We start from the raw sequence: 20,785 nt of genomic DNA on the forward strand, positions 1-20,785 counted from the left end.
CTGGCCAACTGGGTGCAGCCACGGAGGGGGTCTTGGGGGGCCACCAGGCATTCCTGCCCGGCCCGCCGTGTCCTTTGGTTAGGCGGAGGAGCGGCTGGCGGCCGTGCTTCCACGAGCAGCGGCCCAGGGCACGCGTGGGTCCTGGTGGCGCACGATGCCCGGGGGGCCAGGGAGGAGCGGCAGGCGGCAACGCACCCCAAGCTATTTCGGCAGTCACCGCTACCAGGAGCTGGGCTGTAGGCAGGGCAGCGCCAGCTCTGAGGGCGAGGGACGGCTGCCCAGGAGGCAGGAGAAGAGCAAAGGACTGGCCGGCGGAGGACAGCGCCGCCCGGCCCTTTGGGGCAGCCTGGAGGGCTCGCCGGGGCCCCCAGAGGCTGGGCTTGGCGCCACACCGCCCGATGGGCGGCAGAGCTCCGATGCGGAGGGAAAACGAGAGGGGCGGATTTTCGGGTCCGGCTTCGGGCAGGCCAGACACGGGGCACCGGCCTAGCTGGGCAGGCGATCTGCGCGTGGCCGAGCGGGACCGTCCTCGAAGGGCTCTCCGGGCTCAGCGCCGACGGGGCCACCCGGCCGGGGAGGCGCCCTGGAGCGCGGCCGGCGGCGGAGCGGGCGAGGCGCGCAGGAGGTGCCCGAAGGCGGCTCGCCCTCCGGGGCGCCGGCCTGCAGCCCCCACGAGCCTCGGCCTGCAGCTGCGGCGGCTGCGCCATCCGGGCGGGCGCGGCGGGCACAGCGGCTCCTTGCCCGGCCGCCCCCCGCACGACACGCCCGCCTTTCCCCTGCCGGCCGCGCTCCTTCGTACCCCCCCCCCCGCACATCGAAGGCCGCCCGCGGCAGCGAGTCAAAGCGAGGAGGAGGAGGAGGAGGAAGGCGACCGCGATCTAACGTTAGGCGCAGCGGCCTCCTGCGGCCGTTGTCAGGTTAAGTATCCTGAGCTTGCCCAATGAGAAGCCCCCCCGGTGACATCATGCTCACGCCCCTCGGCCTCTCATTGGCCGCGCCTTCCGTCCTTCCAGACCCTCCTGGGAAGGGCAAGGACCCGCCCTCGCTGTCCTCCGCGGGGTTTGCCAGGGCCGCTGCGGGTCGCGTGGCTTCTCCAGCGGCAGGTTGAGGGCAAGCCGCTGCGCGTCTCCACGAGCAGGGCGGGCTGCGGCGGGTCGAGGCGCTTCGAAGGATGGCGAGGACGCGGGGGAAGGGAAGAAGGCCGGCCCCGGCGCTTGCCCAGCGGGCGTCCTTGCCGGCTGGTGGCTGCCGCCGCCCAGACCGAGCGCCCCAAATCGCAGCGCCTCGGAGTGCCAGCCCTGCGGCAGCCCATCCGCGCTTTGCATCTGTTTCCAGCAGACTGCCCCTACGTAGAGGAGGGTGGTGTATCTGGGCGGCAGTTCCCAGCATCCCCAGCCAGCAGGGCTAGGAATAATGGGAGGAGTTGTCCCACAGGTCCGGGAGGGGCCAGGTGCCTGGATGGACTGACGGGTGGGGTGATTTGCTCAGGCCTACATCTGGAGTCAAAGAACAGTAGAGTTGGAAGGGACCTATAAGGTCATTGGGTCCAGCCCCCTGCTGGCGCAGGACTCCAACCCTAATAATATAGCCAATTCTATAGGGATGTTCATAGAATCACAGAATAGCAGAGTGGGAAGGGGCCAGTGGGCCCAGACCCCTGCTCAGTGCAAGACCCCAAGTCAAACCACCTCTCAGAGGGCTGCCCAGCTGCCTCTTGGATGCCTCCAGTGTGGGAGGGCCCACCGCCTCCCTAGGGCATTGGCTCCGTTGCGTCCTGCTCTTCTGTTCTTCCTGATGTCCAGCCGGAACCTGGCTTCCTGTACCCTGAGTCCCTTATTCCGTGTCCCGCACTCGGGGATGATGGAGAAGCAATCCTGGCCTTCCTCTTATTTATTTATTATTTATTAAAACATTTTTATGCCGCCCCATTCGCCGAAGCCTCGGGGCGGCTTACAACAATGCCAGCCTCTTAACGACAGCCTTTCAAGTACTTCCGGAGTGCTGTCCTACCCCCCACCCCCCAGCCGTCTCTTCTCGAGGCTAAACATGCCCAGCTCTTCCACCCTTTCCTCGCAGGGCTCTCTTTCCAGTCCCCTCTTTCCATCCTTGCTGCCCTCCTCTGGACCCTTCCCAGCTTGCCTGCACCTTTCTTCAACGGTGGTGCCCAGAACTGGACCCAGGACCCAGATGAGGCCTAACCAGTCCCAGTAAAGGGGAACCGGCACTTCATGTGATTCAGAAGAAATACTTCTATTAATACATCCTAAAATAGCACTTTATTTTTTGCAGCTCCATCACATTGTCGGCTCCTCTTCATCTTGTGAGCTACAATAATTCCAGGATCCTTCTCACCTGCATCTTCTTGAGCCAAGTATTCCCCATCTTGTCACTATGCATTTGGCTTCTTTTTCCTGGGTGCAGAATTTGGCATCTGTCCCTGTTCATGATCCAAGCGCTGGAATGTAGGCTTTGAACATGTTTGTAACAAATTCAGATTTCTTTTTAAATGGCTGTTGAGCCCCTTTCAGCCTGAGGGTCGGATTCCATTCTGGAAAAATGCCCAGGTGCCATGTTCCAGAGGTGGGAGGAGCCAAAGGGCAGGGCCAAAATAGCATCTTATTTTGTCTGGAAGCTCTTTCTGCAGGTCACTCAACCTTGGAAGGGTATTTCAATTTTTCAGAGTGGGGAGAATGAAAAAAAGGGAGATTACCATACTATTTGGTTGGGAGGGAGGGAGGGAGGGAGGAAGGAAGGGGCATGGCCTCTTGTGGAACCCCAGAAGGGCAGATTTGGCCCCTGAGCCTGAAATTCTTCTCCCCGCTTTAAAAGATATATGTATTATTATTTGAATTATTTCAAGAAATTATTGCTGCAACTCACCCTGGACAGATGTTGCTTGAACTTGGTGTGCATTTGTCTCTACAACCATGTTCTTCCCTAAAAGGATGCCTTCCAGGTGGCTTGCACTACACCCCCCATCATCCCCAAATGTGTGCAGGAGGCTTGGGGTGGAGCCAAGCCTCTTTGATGCCATTTTCTTCCCACCCCTCCAAGTTCATTTAGCAAAGGAACCTTGGCAAGTGGCCGGCTGCAAGTGACTGGGTTCAGATACGCTAACCCACGATCAGAGGTTCAATATGGGTTGAGTGTGGGTTGTCATTGAAACGTGGGTTGCCGTGTTATCTGAACCCAGCTGCACTAATAGACCATGCTTTGCTAACCATGAACAACCCCTGTTTTGTGACCTAGCAACAAATCAGCAGCTCTCCTCATGGGTTGTCCGTGGTAACAAACCTGCTTCTGGAGACACAACACAAGCCACATGCAAATCCAGCTTATGAACCACCATGGCCTACCATGATGCCAGGATCCAGTCATTGACTGGGTATGCACGTACCACTCAGCCACCCTAGCTTTTCAGTGCCGTGGCCCCTTAGGGCATTGTCTGAGCCCAGCACCCCCTTCGACGGCAGCGCCTTGTAATACCGTTTCAGAGCCATCCCTATAGACTCAACCGGGATACATAAAAACTGGCCAACTTTGGGATTATCCTAGGGTTCTTTTTAGGACCATTTAATCTTTTGTTCTTCCTAACATGGTTGCTGGGGACACTTTAAGAACCTCTAATTAGTGTTATAGGTTCTAATGTTTAATGAGTGCACAGAGCATGGAACATTACCATTTTTCCACCTCCTGCACTTCCAGTCGGGTGTAGATCCGTTGCAAAAAACCCCTCCTGATTTCCACATGCAAAGGGAGCAACTGGACCTGCAGATCGTTCCATCAAGCCAGAGTTGGCTTCTCGAACTGGGACATTACAGCTAGTTCGGGATCTACTAGCTGGGATCTACTCGTCCCGCTTTTCAGCAGAACCAGCGAAATGGTGCTGAAGGGGAACCACCTCCAGGCATGCCTCCACTCCAGGGATTTAAATACTGTATTGCTTGCTTGAACCGCTTTAATGTATTATTGTATTTCTATGGAATATGTACTTTTTTCAATTGGAAGCTGCCCAGGGAGCCCTATGGGCTATGGGGTGCCATGCAAATGTAATAAATAAAATTTATTTTCAGGAGCACAGCTGAGCTCACTGTTGCGCTGCGCAAAACTCCATGCCTGGACTGTCCTACCACCCTGCCTTCCGGCGTTCTTCCACCTAGACTGACGCAATGCAGAAGAAGTAGTGATCGCTGGGCATCAGAAGCCCTTGCGCATCTCCTCGAAATGCCCCAGATCCACAGTTCACTTCCTCTCCCTGCACCTGCACACACCTGCGGTGCTGCTACAGGTGCCGAGTACCAGTTGCGACTGCCTCCCCAGCAAAAGGAGCTGCTGAAGTGGCCTGCAGTCCACAAAGACCTATTCCAGAATAAAGGTGGCCATCTTTCAAGTGCCACAGGATACTTTGTCATTTAAAAAAAAATGCCAGACAGTTAACACAACTAGCCCCATCTGAAAATTCCCGCATCGTAGAATTCCGCAGAACAGGCAAGCGGTGTGTGAGTAGGAGTGAGGCAAACACCTGCGGGTCAGCCAATCTTCACGCACATGTTTTAAATCTGGGACAGAGGTTCTGCTTCTTATAGGAGGGTGCAGAACTGAAAGGTCATGGGCATGTTGGGGGGGTGGTCCTAACCTGATCCTCCAGGGTCCCACGGAGGGCCAGTCCCCCTGTTTCCCCCCATCCATCGTTTTTCCCCACTGGGAAAGACCGAAATGCCTTCCACGCCATGCATGTTCGGGTCCTGGAGATGGCTGGCTTGCCATAATGGAACTTCAGACTCTCGGAGGCCGTGGGCTGTGGCCAGATCCTGCGTGTTTCCTTTAAGAGCAGCTCCCACCACATCAGTTCACAATCCCCCTGATAAATTTCCAAGCATGAGGAAGAGGTCTGGTGGATCTCCTGGGCAGGACGCCCCACATACTACCTTCCCAATAATCCAGGAAGTCATCCTGGGAAACCCAGGATGTAGGAAAGGATTTATGCATTCAGAGCACTGTTTCTCTCCCAGACTGGCGGTGCGAGCAGGGCTGGGACGCGGCTTCTGCCTGGTTGACTATCGTAACTCTTCTCTCTGGCCTAGCCTCGTCCCCTCTCGATCCTTTCATGACAGCCCACATCTGTCTCATGGCTATCCCAAACTCACATCTATGCACAACTACCTCACATCTAGCCAGAACTGAGCCACATCTATTCAGATCTCATGCCCACCCAGAACTTCACTACCCAAAACCTTCCATTGAAACAATATGCCACAAAACACGCCCCATAATCCTCAGAAGCTCTGTTCCCAGGCCTTCAAAAGTTCTCACGGTCTTCCCTCCCGCTGTTATTTCAAGGCTGCATCCCCCCCCCTCCGCCCATCCCCTTCCTCTTCGCTTCTTCCCTTGCGCTGCCCCTACGGAGCCCAGTGTCTCTTGCCCCCACAGTTCCCTCCCTTAAACTATTTTGTCAACCCTGCCCCGCCCCCCCATACATGAAGCTTTGGGTCTCACCCTCTAACTTGTTGTTGTTGTAGTCGCGACCCCATGGGCAACATTCTTCCAGGCCTTCCCGTCCTCCACCGTCCCCCAGAGTCCACCCAAGCCCACACCCACCGCCCCAGTGACCCCATCCAGCCACCTCATCCTCTGCCGTCCCCTTCTTCCTTTGCCTTCAATTGTTCCCAGCATCAGGCTCTTCTCCAGGGAGTCCTTCCTTCTCATTAGGTGGCCAAAGTATTTGAGGTTCATCTTCAGGATCTGGCCATCTAAAGAGCAGTCAGGGTTGATCTCCTCCAGGACTGACCAGTTTGATCACCTTGCGGTCCAAGGGACTCGCAGGAGTCTCCTCCAGCACCACAATTCAAGGGCCTCAATCCTTCGGCGCTCAGCCTTCCTCACCCTCTAGCTGAGAAGCTGCATTTCCTCAAATCCTCCTCCCGGGAGCTTGCTCAGTGGCTTTGCCCTCTTTTCTCTCCTGTCCCCCCTGCTGTTCAAACGTGGCCTGACAGAACTGAAAACAGTGGACAGTGGCGCCAGCTGCCTGAGGGGTCGTGGGCTCTCCCACAGTGGAGACATTCAGAAAGAAACCGGGCAGCCCTCTGGGTGGGATGGTGGGACTTGGAGTCTTGCACTGAGCAGCAGTTGGACCTGATGGCCTTCCTGGCCCCTTCTGGCCCTGCCATTCTAGGATTCCCTCTCTATGTTATGGTCGTAAGCTTCCCGGTCACAGAACTCTCATGCTCTTTGAACTTTCATCTTCCATAATGGAAGACAATGGGTGGGTTCACATGACGCAACAAGCCACAGTGGTGGCTGGCGCAGGGTGGTCTGTTGTGATGGCTTTCATGACGCGCACACTGGGTGCGTTTGCTGCACCTGCAAACTCGCACGTCAACAGGGATGTTTCCTAAAGCAACTGCTGTACAAAGAAGCTTGTGTTTTCACACACACACACGGCACATTAGACAAGGGGGCTCCGATGCGCCGTTTTTATTTATCCTTTTTATATTCACTTATTTTATCGCCATCCTTTTCCCTCCCAGGAATTCAAGGCAGCTTAATGGTCCTCATGCTATCCGTTTTATCCCCACAACAGCCCTGTGAGGTAGTTCAGGCCGAGTGGCCCGAAGGGAACCCGCATCCACTGACTCCCCATCCATCGCCCTGACCTCAGCGCCCCACTGGCCCCCAGAGTAGGGAAGGGGGGAGCCCATGGTGGGGAGCCCAAGCTCCATGCAGAGACACCCCATGGCCTGACCCTGTTGGCCTGCCTGGCCAATACGTGGCATGTTGTTTCCCAGCCTGTTTCGCCGGCAGCGGGAGGCTGCCCATGTCATTCCCCTGCCCAGCATCAGAGGGCGCCCTTGTACCACGCATCGCAAGCCGACGGAGACTCCTAGAGCCGTGGCAGCAACGTGTCCTCTGCCCGCGCCGTGACGCCCGCCAGGTGGCACGCGGGGCAGGCAAGCTCCCCAGAGAAGACCCGGCTCCTGGACACCACCTACCACCCCTGTGCTGCCCCCACCTGTGGGAGCGGAAGGTGGCCAGGGACGGACTCGCCTTGCAGCCAAGTGCAGAGCGATGTGGCCAAGCAGAAGGAAGGCAGCGGTGGGAATCTGCCCGGCTTCCTCCTCTGGGTGACCTGTGCCTCGAGCCGCGGCTCGCCTTGCACGGTTCGCCCTGTGAGAATCTTCGGCGACTCCCAGCCAGGAAAGAAAGACACACTGTCAATCCTGATCTCTCCCTGGGCTGCAAGGTGCAGGGAGGGCCTGCGACATTTTAAGGAACGGAATAAATGCTGACAAATGCATCCTCTCCAGCTGGCCGAGCCCTGGGGGACTGCTGGCTCTCCATGGTGTCCAAGAGGCTTCACGATCCCACTGGACGCCTCTTGGGAGAAAAGCATATTTTCCCAAGCCATAAACGGCAGGGAGAATTCAGTGTCCTCCCAGGGAAATGACGTCTGGGGCTGCCATGGCAAACATGTTTTCTTGTTAACTTGAGTCTCTGACATACTTACCAAACTTCTGTTTGCAAAGCTGCCGCCACCTTAGGCTTGATGCCCCTGAGCATGTGTAAAGTGCCTCTCCCCCAAAGGAAGCAAAGGGGTTTCTTTTATAAAATAATTCACAAAGTACCTCCAGGCCAGGACAAAGCAGCTTCTTCCCTGAAGAGGAGTTGCTGCTCTGTATGTATTTTAACAGAGGCAGGGAAATTGAGCATGTGCAGAATGCTCATGCCCTGACAGAATATCTTTCAAAATATACAGGTTGTGCTGGGGACCTGGGTTCAAATTCCCATAAGTCATGATGCTCACGGGCTACCCATGTGTCTGGCATATTTTCTCAGCTTGACCTACCTTGCAGGGTTGTTGTGAGGCTGAAATGGGAAGGGGCTTGGAGGAACAATGGGCTATGAATGCCATTCATTATAATACGTGCTGCATTTTGCTCTGCCGTGACCTTCCTCCCTGTTCTGGTATTTGGGTGAGAAGGGGGTGCCCACCTGGTTGGCATCCTCGGGGGGCAGAACTGTGCAAAGACGCCCGCCGAGTTTGGATGAGGAGGCGGTGAGAGGCAGAGAGGGGGGCGAGAGGCGGGGCAGTTGAGGTGGGGCTGGATTTATGGGTAGGGAGGTGGGCAAGCAGCCAACACAGACCGCTGGGCCCCAGTAAATGGCTTTCTCTCCCCCCCGACACCCCCGCCTGACAGCTTTGCCGTGCATCTGCAGCCTTTGACTCTCGTGCGAGGGCCGACGTGCTAAAACTTCACCAGCTGGGCCATAAAACGCCCCACAAAAACAGCTTTTGTTTCTGGCCGAGGGGCAGCATAAAGGCAGCACGGAGCCGCCGGGGGGGGGGGGGCCTCAGCACCAAACCGGATTCCACAGTGGGCTTCATTCTCCACACCCAGTCCCTGCCTCCCCCCTCCCATTTCAGCACCTCCTTGATGCCCAGGGCCTTTGCTGGCTGGGAAGGGGCATTCGTCCGCACAGAGGTGGGAGAGGAAACTGAATGGCAGCTCAGAGGACCCCCAGTCAGGCTTTTAAGCACCAGTGAAGCCCTTTTAACCTGGGGGGGGGGGGATCCACAGCCCTCTCAGCAGTGAATTACCATGTGACTGTCAGCCCAAGTCCTGCATGCCACAAAGACATGATGCGGAGCAATGCCTCTGGGCATGTGCAGAGGGCTCCCCGCACCACCACCACTACCACCACCACCACCGAGCATCCATAGCTGATTCCCATATATTACTTGGGAATTAAGGGGACTGGCTGGGACCAGTCCTGGGGGCGGCGTTGTGCCTCTGGGGCGGCGAGTCTGGGCCGTTTGCTACAGAAAGCTCGGGGGGGGGGTCATGGGGGCAGACAGAAGCAGGTTTCTGCGGCATCTGGATTCAGAGTGAGGGGCGCCAGCAGCATCTTCAGCGCTGTGGGAAAAGCCAAATGGCACATTGTGGGAAAGTCCGGAATGGGGGGCTGCTGGAGTCGGGGCTGCGTATTTGGCCCAGCAGCTGGCAGGTGGCGCAGCTTCCCGCAAGTGCCTTCATGAGCCGCCGTGTCCTGCGAACGGGCAATGCGTGGGACTCGCCGCACATGTGTCTGGAGTCCCTGGCCATGCAGGTGCTCGCTGGCCCCCGCGGGGACTAGGCCAGTCCAGGCACTGCCCATCGGTAAAATGGGACCATGTTTTCCCACGTGCCTTCCTGATGCCGAGTCCTGTGGCCAGGCTCTGCCTATGCACGATGTGCCGTGTACTCCGGCTTGCGGCGGTCGCCGACAACGCGTCCTCTCTTGGGCAGGTCTGGCTCTCCGGGCCGGAAGGGCTCTTTGCTGGATTTTGCCCCTGTGCCCTGCCCCTCCGGCTGAACCAGATGGAAGACCGGGGCAGGGACCCGCTCCGCGTGATCGCCCCATTGCGACGGGAGAAACAGCACCGACGACGCTCTCCCTTGGATGCCGCCAGCGAAGGCACGGCGCCACGGACGATCCATCGTGCATCTTGCAGGGTGTGGCGGCGGCCAAGCCCCGGTGCCTCGCACCGTTCCCGAGGCTCCGAGCGCCATGCCGCCGCCATCTGCTGATGGATGGGGCGGATGGGAGCCGGGCCAGCGAGGCAGAAAATCCCTCCTGCCGGGGAAAGCAGCACATGGAATTCAGAGGGATGGAAACAAAGGCCGGGTGGGTGGCGACGGCGTGCTTGCTCCGTGTGGGGTTGAGCGGAGGTGCTTACGTGAGTGACACTGCTGGAACGCAACCGGTGGCACGGGATTTATCCGGAGGCTTCCGGAAGCCCTTTGGGGAAGGGGCACTTGGCACCTTGCACCGCAGGATTTCGCTTCGGACTCACAGGATGGCTCCCCCTGCAGCGCTTCTGCGTGTGTGACAGATACCGTGCGGGCATTTCCAGGCCAGCCACGCAGCTCGAAGTCGGCCACATCTGCCTTTACCCTGTCTGCTAAGGCAACATGAGAAAGCACCAGAAAGACGCGGGCTCGAGCCTCTGTTCAGCGCAGCAGCTGAGCGTGGCAGCGGCTTCCCTCTCGGCCTGGCCTACCTCCCGGGGCTGCTCTGCGGACTGAAACGGGATGGCTCCTGTGGGCGCGGGCCGAGCCCCTAGGCAGAGGGCAGGGACGCAGCGCGAATCCATCACGCCAAGCGCAAAAATGTCGCCGGGAACAGCTCGCAGGATGAAGCGGACTGGGAGGCTGCGAGGCGGAGAAAGCCTCACCTTGCCTCTCCCGGCCTGATTTCAACGCCGCACGAACACGGCGCTGATCTGCGCCGGGACGGCTCGAACTGGAGCCCCGTCCAGGGGGGTCTCGGCAGCCTTGGCAGGGGCCCCGCCGCGCAGCAGCAGCGCCCCCTCCTGCCGCTCGCTCCGCCTGCAGCGGGCCCCGCGCTGCACCGCCCCGCCCGGCCGCCCGCCGGCTCCGCGAGGGCCTTTTATGGCAATCCTCGGCCCGCCGCCCGCCGCCGGCCCCGCGCTGCCCCGCCCGCATCCGGAGCCCGGGGAGCCGCCGTTGCAGCGGGGCCGTTCTCCGCGCGGCGCGCTTGCACCTCCTGGCCCGAGGCCGCTACGGTGCTGCCGCGCCGCGCCGCGCCGCGCCGCGCCGCTCCCTCGGGAGCAAGGCGCGGACGGCGGCGCTCTCCGCGATGCCCCGGGCCCGGAGAAGGAGGGTTGGCCGGGCCCGGCCCGGCCCGGGCGAGGGAGAGCCGCGCCGGCGGCGTCTAGCAGCGACTCTGGGAGGAAGCCGGGCTGCGGATTCGCATGCGGACACATCCGAGAGGGCGAGCCGAGGGTTGCCGTCAAGGCCTCCCCGCAGCCCGTGTCCTCCGCACGGGCTGAACGGTCTGCAGTGCCCATCATTCCCAGGCGGGGGACGATGGGGGTTGCGGTCCAGCCCATCTGGAAGGCCCCGGGTGGGGAAGGCAGGCCTCTGCCATGAAGCGTCTCTGTCTTTAGGCGCCGGTTGTCTCCATGCAGCTCCCCGCGGCAGAGCAAGCCGGTGGAGCCGCAGCTCCGCGGCAGTCGGGCGCTGCGTGCAGAAGGCTTGGCCCCGGGCTCAGCCCTCGGCATGCAGGGCAGTGCTGGAGAAACTCCTGCCCCTTGGGGGCAGTGGGAAATGGGGCAAACCGAGGGTTTCTCAGAGCATGAAGCAGCTCCGGATGTTCTTTCTCCGCCAGGATCTAGGAAGTGTCCTTAGTTCTGAGATCCCAAAGGATCGAGTCCCAAGCCAAGATTTCCTTCCTGCCAAATGCAGGATTGCATAGCTAAGCAGAGGTGCTGTCAGCCCCAGACTCTGTGGCAGGAGAGAGTAGTGGTCACAGCAGCGAAGGGAGTGTCACCCACTGCTCATGGGGCCTCTGCGGGCCGCTGTGATGTAGCAGGGAGCTTTGCCACCCAGGGCCAGGGTGTTCTGCAACAACGGGGCCCTGGAGCCTGTCCCCCATTATCAGCCCTGTGCGGGACCTGCAGTGGCCACCTGGCCACGCAACAGCCTGAGGGGGGCCAGCCAGCCTGCGAGGGAGCTGACAAAAGCCCTCCACTGCACTGCAGAGATGGCTGCACTGCCGCCAAGCCCCCAGCCCCAGTAAAGGGTGGTGGTGGTGGGAGAGGGCGCCTTGAGTTGCAAGTGGGTGGCATAGTTAACATAGAAACAGGGCGAGTCAGAAGGGGTCTCCCGGGCCATCTAGTCTGACCCCCGGCTCCAGCCGGCTCCGCTCACATGCCCACCCTGTGCACATCCAGCCTGTCCTTGAGCACCTGCACCAATGGGGCCTCAGCCACCTCCCATGGAAGCCCATTCCACAGCCTCAGAAGTTCTTCCTGGCATCCTAATTGAAACTTGGCTCCCTGAGCTTTGCTCCATTGAAGCACATCCTGCCCTCCTCCACAGGGGAAAATGGGTCTCTGCCCACCTCCGTGTGGCACCCCCTCACATACCTGCATGTCGCCAACAGATCCCCTCTGAGTCTCCTCCAGGCTGAAGAGATCCAGTTCCCTCAGCCTCGCCTCATACGGCATCCCCTGCAATCCGGGCATCATCTTTGTGGCCCTTTGCTGCACTGATTCCAGCCTGGCTATATCCCTCCTGTAATGTGGAGCCCAGAACTGAGCACAATACTCCAGTTGAGAGAATAAGCGTAGATTTGGGGCACTAAATTGAAGCTGCAGTTGGCCGAGAGAGGGATGCACCAAGCTGCCCTACTGCAGCCAGGGCTGCCCACGTCGTCATTCGGACTCCACCGAGGCGTCATCCTTTCTTACAGCAAACGCGGCTCTTTTCTAAGTGAAAGGGTTGAGCATCAGGGCCGCAGAGGTGCGTTCCCGTCCATTCCTGTAGCCTCAAAGGGGCTGTCATTAAGGGCGTGTAGGCAGGCATAACCGGGTGGTGGGGGCAGGGAAGAAGAGTACAGCCTGTTGGAGATGCCAAAGCGGGGCTGCAGAACTTCCTTCTGCCCCATGACCACATTCCAGTTCAGGAACTTATGGGAGCCAAAAGCTAAAGGAGTGTGGACAAAAAGCCTGCATACTTTTCCTTGAGGCCCTTTAGGTGAATAATTGGATATTCGGAGAGGCCTTTCAACCTTTTAAACCTGGGCTGCACAAAATTGAGGAAGCCACCAAGGAATTGGTGTCGACGGCTGCCTTTGGGGACTCTACAATGCCCAGATTTGCCCCCCCCCCCAGCCTGGAGGTTCTACGCCCCCATCATAAAGGGGACACATGTTTGTGTGGAAGGCCATTAAGTGTGGGGCCTAAAAGCACCTTTTCTGCACATTCCCTCTCTGCATAGCTTTGGCAATCAGAATGGCCAGTGAGGTTAATGGCAGTATTAGGAGCATCCCTCAGGAACACAGTGGATCCGGATTCCCATCTCTGGGAAGCCTGCCGCCTCTGCATTATGTGTGCAGGGGACGTCTTGCCCCATCTCATGCCAAAACCCACGCCTGGATCAGGAGTCCTGGCATTTCCTCCTGGGGTTTTCCAAAGCAGACGGACCGTAAAGACACATGCGGGCCACTCGACTGCAGGAAAGCACGCGCGGGAACCACATAGCAGCCCGGCCTCCTTACCCAGGGAGAAAGCCAGTTGCAGGAGGGATTAGGTAGGAGCCACTGGCAAATACTGTGCCGCATATAAATAGGGACAAGTTTATCCCTGGGACTTATCCCTTGCGCTCTCCTACTCCGCCTCTCATGCCTGTGTCCTTCTGGTGTGCTTCCCCGCCTTGGTGCGTCCCAGATGCATTGGGCTGCAGCTCCACTGTTCCAGCTGTGACCCAGCACATCTGGAGGCCAATGCGCAGTTCAGCCAACGTTGGCCTGAGGATGTGGCAGGCGCTGTGGGCCTAGCCCTCCATCGAACCCCTGAGCCTCGGAGCTCGGCATTACCTACATCAGGAGTGCAGGACTGCAAGCCCAGGGGCCAAGTACGGCCCCCGAGGGGCTCCAGAAAAGCCCACCACCTCTCCCTTTCCTCTAATACCAATGATTCCCCACCGGTTCTGAGGATTCTCACCCACTTCTAAAAGGTCAAAATACCTGCCGTAGGGCTTCATTTTAGCCTTCTGATGCTGCCCACGGGGGCTTCATGGCAAGGATACGGGAGTGGGTTGCCATTTACCAGAGCTCTCTGGTAAAATATACTGACATTTGGAGCTCGCTGGTCCACCCTTTCTGCCTTTGGCTCTGCCCACCAGCAGAATGTGGCTCCTGAGAGCTTCTCCGGAAAGGAATTTGGCCCTTGAGCAGAAAGAGGTCCTGGGTGTCCACTCAGAAGTAGTCCTGGCTCCACAGAACCTGAGAACTGAGCCTTTCTGAACTCTCCTTGCAGTAGCTGAACCTCGGGGCTTCTGGTTCAGCACAAGGACTGCAGCTCCAAGCAGCAGCCCTCCGCCACCTCCACTGACGTCTGAGAGCTGGGGCCTAGTCCCCACTCGGCCATGAAGCTGCCTGCGTGACTTTGTGCCAGTCGCGGCCTCTCTGACAGCCTACCTCACAGGGTTGCTGTGAAGATAAAGGGGGCTCTTGGGTTCCACACAAGAGGAAAAAGGGCGAGATGGACATGCCACGTAAGCATCACAATCTGCTGAGGCCTTGCTGCTGACAACGCACCCCCGAGAGAGCGCCAGAAGCAATCCATGACATTGGAATGGGAGTTCCCCCAGCTGCCTTTGCCAGCTGGCCGGTATTTTCCTGAGCTGACCAGTGATGCCCTTTGAAGGCCATCTGTAGATCAGCAAATGCCATAAATTGAAGTAGCCTCTCCCAACTGGCACCCTGGGCATGAGCTGGGGGCTGGACTACAGCTCCCATCACTCCCAGCCAGCCAGGACGGAGTTGCACGCTTGTATATCTCCAGGGTGGGGGAGGCTAAATTAAACTCTGTGTGGAACAGCTTTGCTAAAACGGATCCCTTCATTTTGGTATTATGAGAAAGTGAGGTTTAAAGCCCACAATCAAAGGTGACAGCAATTTAAGTGTAATTCTGGCCAGGTCTACTCAGGTGTAAGTCCTCATGGGGTTGCGTTCAGCATTTAGGATTGTGGCCTACACACTTCCTTGGGAGCAAGTCTCACTGAATTCGGTTGGGCTTCCTTCTGAGTAGACCAGCTCCCTTCTGCAGTATCAAGAAGCCCAGCCACTGTCAAGGCTCCAGTCCCTGGTGAGGACCTGCCCGCAGATTAAAGCCCACGCCTTCTTGCGACGGGGGCATTCCTTATGTGGGCCATGCCTCATACTTCTCTGTACTCGTGCAGCAGTTCAAATGAGAAATAACAGGAGACAGAAAGTAGGTCAAATGACATTATTTATTGGGCCAACTTGAGTTGACGCACGGGAGTCACCGAACGGGAAATATGTTTTGCAAACGTCGCGCCTGCACATTTGCTCCAGCACCAACCTCCTGCCGAAAAGCGGGTCAAGATCACATTCTGCCAGGCTCGGAACGTCGCTTTCAAGAGAGGCCTATTGTTTCTGAAGGGGAAAAGTCACGGAGATGTGAAGGGAAAGGGCAGCAAAGTCACACTTCATGCGTATGTCAAATCTCAGGGAACACACAGATGCTTGTGTTTCACCACGTGCTCAGAATGAATGTGGCACTCCAAGGACGGCTTGCATTCAAAGGCACAAATAAAAGATGTCAGGAATCGGACGCTGGCAGGCAAAACCTGTAAAGCCAGCTTGTTCTCGACTGGTTGGCGCAAGCTGGATCTGTCTTTCCCGGCACACCGGCTTTTGCCACCCCGTGAGCCAAGTCAGCAAGCAGGTGGCACTGTCCCATGGCCATCTCTGCCTCCCAAAACACACCTGCCCAAAGGGATGTCTAGGGAGCAATACTTGGATTCACAAGGAAAGCCACTGAGCTCTGCCGAGAGAAGCCTCCTTAAAAAAGCAGCTGTGTGATTTAAAAAAAACAAAAACATTTCACTGACTTTCAGTGCTGCAAGTCATGGTGACAATGCCTTTTGTCCTTCTTTGGCTCCCTAACTTGCACAAGTTTGGAGGCCATTCTGGTTGACCTTTCCCTGCAGCTGCTGAACCATTAGATCATGGAGGATGCTGCCAGAAGACAAGAGAGGTCTCTGCCCCAAAGAGTTTACAACCAAGATCTTAACAGAGGGAAAAACTTAAAGCGGGGAGAGTAAAGGTAACGGGGGAAGTTTGGTGGAGCTACCAGATTAGTAGATGAATTCCGACTCATTGGTATCTCTAAAAGATTTCTTGTAGACCTGCAAGAACTTGACACTTTTGCACATCGAGACAAGCTGGAGGATGGGCTGAGCATCTATCACTGAATCTTGGGTTGTGCTTAAGTGTCAACCTGGAAGCTATTCATGTTTAACCACAAACAACCCCTGAAGAGAACCCATGGTTTGTGGTTGGGGTTATGAACTTGCGTTTGCTTTAACTGTGTGAGCCCAGAACTATGGGTTGTTCATGAATTGTTTTGCCAGCCTCAACAAACAAGCAAGCAAACAAAATACCTAGTATTACAACAACACAGAGGTATTTGGGAATTGACAAAGGTGGAACTAAGCAACCCAGGAACTGAAAATAACTGGCATGTGTCAAGTTGTTGTTACAGTGCAGTGATTTAACAACAGCAAGAACTAAAAAGCCCCTGACCACCCCTGCACCTCCCAAACTCGGGTAAATGCAAAACGCTTGGAGGACAACCTGGAGTGCGCAGCCGTGTGAGGCAGCCTGTGATCCCAACGCCCCGAGCATACGCAGAGTGGGACTCCAGCAAAGCGCCCACGTCCACAGAGGCTTGTGCCAGAACAAATGTGCTAAGGTGCCACGGGACTCTCAGAGGGGTTGTTTGTACCTGGCTCTGGCAGGCAGATCTTGAGGTTTTCATTGAAAGAAGCCGGCTAGATTCCCCCCCCCCCCCGCGATCACGAAAGACTTGTGAGAACTGCGTGGGTTGCCTCTGGCTTCTCAGAGCGGCTCCCCCTCCTCCGTCCCGGCTCCTCTTCCTCGTAAACCCTCCATTCCTTTTTTGCTCCTCCATCCCCCCCGCAAATCTACCTGGAGTGCCATCCTTTCCCCACACCCCTTTCTCTGCCTCCTCCTCCCCACTTTGCCCCCACCCACCAATCACCTGCCTCCCTTGCTTTCCCTCCTGGCCACTTCCCCAAGGAGCTTGCAACCTCGGTAAGAATCACTTAACACCCCACATTTCTGAGGAACGGGATGGACGGCACGGGACAGCCTCCCAGGGTCTTCCTCCTGGGTAACCGCCGCTCTCACGCCATGTGGGTCAACTTTCCAGCTTCATTGTCACCTATTTTCAGCACTGGTGCATATATAGATGAGCGCATTAAGTGGGAGCCTGCCACACAGCCAAACACAATGGGGATTTTCCTCTCTGATGCTGATTTTCCAAGTCTGAGTAGGTGACTCACTGCTGCTGCTGAACTGTGTTCCCTGCTCCTCCCCATCTCTGCCAAACGCCTGACCAGAGCGGCCACATTCTCACGATTTCCATCCTTCACCGCACTGCAGACAACAACATGCCCATGTTCCATGCACACAGATGGTTTTGAAGGCCTGTTTCCTAAGTGGAACTGTATCACTCATTTTAAACCGGTGCCCTGCTTCCAAGAGTGGGCAGCCCAAATGCTCCTGGGAAGTCTGTAAGCAAGGCTTGGCAGCTGCTACCCTTGGGAGGCAGCTGTGTGAACAGAACGCTGGACTGAGCTCCTCTTAAGGACACTTGGCAATTCCTCACATCAATCACTTCCCTACCCTGAGCCCCCTTTCCTCCCATTTTACTGATGGGAGAACTGAGGCCAGGAAGCTGGGACTGCTCAAGAGTCAAGCACATGGCAGAAGCTTGAAGTAACACCTCCAGCCACAAATTGAGAAGGCCACACTGAGCGCTGGAAGTAGAAACAGCTGCTGGGGCTTAAACCTGGATCCAGTGAAGCCCAGTTCCTGGCAGGGTTTTACAGGGTTTGACATGCACATGGTGGGCACGTCGTGAGCGGAGCCGGCTGGTGCCGGAGGTCAGACTAGATGGCCCGGGAGGCCCCTTCTGACTCGCTCTGTTTCTATGTTACTATCCCAGGACACTCACATCGGCTCAAAAGCGCTTCCTCAACGCTTACGCAGATCTGTGCGTATCAGCTCCTAGTGGTGCTCAAGCGCCATTTTTCTCCATGCACACGCAGGGACTCTCCTGCCAGTGCGGCATCTTCCCTTCAGGCTTTCTCCTGCATCCCTGGAGCAGGCCGGGTGGGGCTCCTGGCCGGGCGGGCATGCCATGCCTCCTCACCGGTTCCTCATGCGTGGGTTGTGGAGGGGAGGGAGGGACAGAAGGAGAGAAAAAGGACATCTTTTTTCCTAGTCCCCTTCTTCCCTTCCAAACCTGGAGGGCACATGACTGCCAGTCTCTCTTCCCCCGTCTAGCCTCTTCCTTACAAGTCTGGGTGTCTTTTTCCATCACCCGGACGGTACCTTTTTGTTCCCCTGCCTAAAGTGGAATGCAGTCCATGTCTGTTGCCCCACTTCCGCACCCCATTTGGTGACACAGGCAGAAGAGAAGGACAACAAACACGACTCCGCCATGACTCCGCCTGCAGCGATTCTGTAGGGGAAACTACAAGCTCCTGTAATCATGGCAGAGAAGCATCACGGTATCGGTCCCCTCGGAGTCTTTCGGCTCCTTTTAGCAGCAAACCTTAAATCAGCAGACTTTCCCATGCTCCTGAACTGGATCTGGGGCAGAGGGAACATTCTAGTCTCCATTTTAAAAGGGTTCTCTTCAGCTTTCTCTCCATAGTCCCCAGAGACCATGCTCCAAAAGGGCTGCGTCATCCTTCCATGTTTACCCCGAAGACAATCTCACAGGCTTCAATGGGGCTTTCTCCCAGCAAGGCTATCCCAAATTAGAGCCTTAAAAGGTCCTTGCGAACATTGTATTTTAAGGGCCCCATGCGGGGAGGGATTCTAATTTTATTCTGTCAAGGTCTCCAGATTCTCTGCGACTTAACTACCCAGGGCTTAAAATCCATCTTCCCTTTTCCTTTCTCTGAAATCCAAAACTGTAAAAAACATGTATCAAGAAGAAGGAACAGATCCAACTGTAAAGTGGTTCTTTTCTACTACCTAACAATATTGGCAAGGGATCCATTCTCAACGATTCTTAGGTTCCCTTGTGGAAAACAATGACCCTAAAATGTGAATTGTGTATCTTGTAGGCAGCAGAGTTGTGTAGCTTGTGCAGCCCACATTTTCCCTACCAATTTTTGATGAGACTTTGCTTCACAATAAGCTCATGGAAAACTTTGGATCACAGAACTGTCCTTTGTCCCAGGGAGCTTCATGGATGGGTTGGGATTCAAACCGGATCCCCCACATCCAAAGCACAGCAGCAATTTGGATGCTGCCCCACCCTAAATATGAATCATTCCTGACTCGACAAACCCCTCCATGCTGCATTTTAAATTGGAAGATCCTTGGGGCAAAGAGCTCGGGTTCATGTTTATTACTCTGCAAAAACAGGCAAACAAAGCCAGAAAAAACCCTCCAGTAACATGTGGAAAGCAAATTAAATGTCCCTTTTAAATAAATCCAACAACCCTGACAGTGCCATGAAACAAGGCAAGAAAGAGAAGCGTGGGGAGAGAAAGGGCAGAAGGACAATGGTTTGAAGGGGAAGAGGCTGTGATCCCAGGTTAAGAGCCAGGAGAACAGCTAGCTAGCCGCACTGGGCTAGTAAGCCCGTTCAGACCGCAGCTTCTCCTGGCAGAAAGCGGGTCAGTCAGTCATTGAAGCCCGGCAAACCAGCAACGTGTACGGGACCCGGTCGAGCGTCTCGCCGCGCCATTCTCCATCTGTTTGTTACGCTCACTGGCCCATCTGCAGAATGGACCAGGTCTCCCCAAGGCTTGCGGCTGCTGATGCGCAGTTAAGGCTGCGTCTCACGCGATTAATTTGTTAAAGAAGCATTATTGCGGGGTGGGGGAGAGTCTAGGGAGGGGTAAAATGAGGTGAGAGGTGCAGAGCGGCGGCATGAGGGGGGCGTGGGTCGCGACGAATACGTACCTGTGCAAAGTGCGGGCCACGCGATCCCCCCTCGATCCGTCGCTCCGCGCAACGCGCGCCTGGGGAGTCTCAGGCGGCAGCGCGCCCTCGCCACGCACCGACACGAAATGCCCTTCCGTGGGGCGTCTCCGGGCCCCACCCGCCCTTCTGGCTCTCCGCGCCGCCTGGGGTCGAAGCCCCCCGCCCCACCGCGCCGACGGGTCTGCCTTCTGCAGGAAGCACGGCCCCCCCACCCCAAATGCACGCGCGCCCCAACATCTCTGCGCGCCTCCGCCGCGGCAGGCAGGCAGGGCAAGATGGCCTCCTCCGTCCCCGGCTCGCGAGGCGCCTGGCGCCGCGAAGAGCCGGCGAGGAGGGATCGGGGCGAGCCCGGGACGCCGCTGCTCCTGCGCGGCCGCTTCCCAGCCCGCCTGGCCTGGACGGCGCCAGGCCCTTCCCGGGCCCGCGCTCTGCTCGGAGGCGCCCGGCCTGGCGGGGCTCCCTCTCGGCCCCCGAACCCTGCCTCCCTCCGCGCTCCTCGCCCTGCCTCTCTCCGCGCCTTCCCTTAATTTCCAGCGTCCCCCTTCGCGTTTTAAATCTGCCCCTCCCTTCTCCCCCCTTGTTTCCATCAAACGCAGCTTTGCTGATGCGTGGGGGGGGGGAGCAGAATGGGGTGCACAGGCGCAAGGACTCACACACACACGAGTATTTAGCACGTGGAGCCTGAGTTAGAGGACCCGGCAACTCTGGGTCTTCCAGGACCGCAGACTGGAGAACGTATTTTTAAAAAGCACGGGGAGAGAATTGACGGTGCAATCCTAAACGCGCCTACTCGAAAGTAAGTCCCCCTAAGATCAGCGGAACTTACTCCCGCATAGGTGGGCGCAGGCTTGCATCCTGACGTTCCTGGGCAAGCAGATGGGACCGCGGCGGCCCCCGACTTGAGATGCTTCCGAGAGGGACGCGGCAGCGAATGGAGCCTCCACTCTCGGGGGCAATGTATCTTTAGGATGCGGGGACAGGCAACCGACGAAGGTTGCCGTCGCCGCCTTTGTGCCTGTTAAGGCCGTCCCCGAGCTGAGGATTTTCCGGTACTTGAGCCAGGAAAAGCCCAGCTTGGGGAAGGGGTCGACCGAGGTACAGCCTCGAGGCCTACGAATATAGCTACGTCGAGGCTGCCTCTGTGCATGTGCAAAGTTGCCAAGACCGAAAGAGCGCGGCGCGCGTCGAGGCTCCTTTCGGTTTCCTGTGGCACAGACGTCAC

The 20,785-nt window shown here is 57.2% G+C and overlaps 1 long non-coding RNA gene across 1 annotated transcript; it reads right to left on the reverse strand.

Moving 5' to 3' along the window:
* Positions 1–14,779: 14,779 nt before the first annotated feature.
* Positions 14,780–20,064, reverse strand: LOC123036798. The gene is made up of 2 exons (XR_006417211.1): positions 19,543–20,064; positions 14,780–14,964 (listed from the first exon to the last, which is right to left on the reverse strand). It is a non-coding gene; the product is annotated as an uncharacterized LOC123036798 (long non-coding RNA).
* Between the last annotated feature and the right edge of the window lie 721 nt (positions 20,065–20,785).

Source organism: Varanus komodoensis, unplaced genomic scaffold, assembly GCF_004798865.1.
Source record: "Varanus komodoensis strain SLA01 unplaced genomic scaffold, ASM479886v1 scaffold82, whole genome shotgun sequence".
Taxonomy (NCBI): domain Eukaryota; kingdom Metazoa; phylum Chordata; class Lepidosauria; order Squamata; family Varanidae; genus Varanus; species Varanus komodoensis.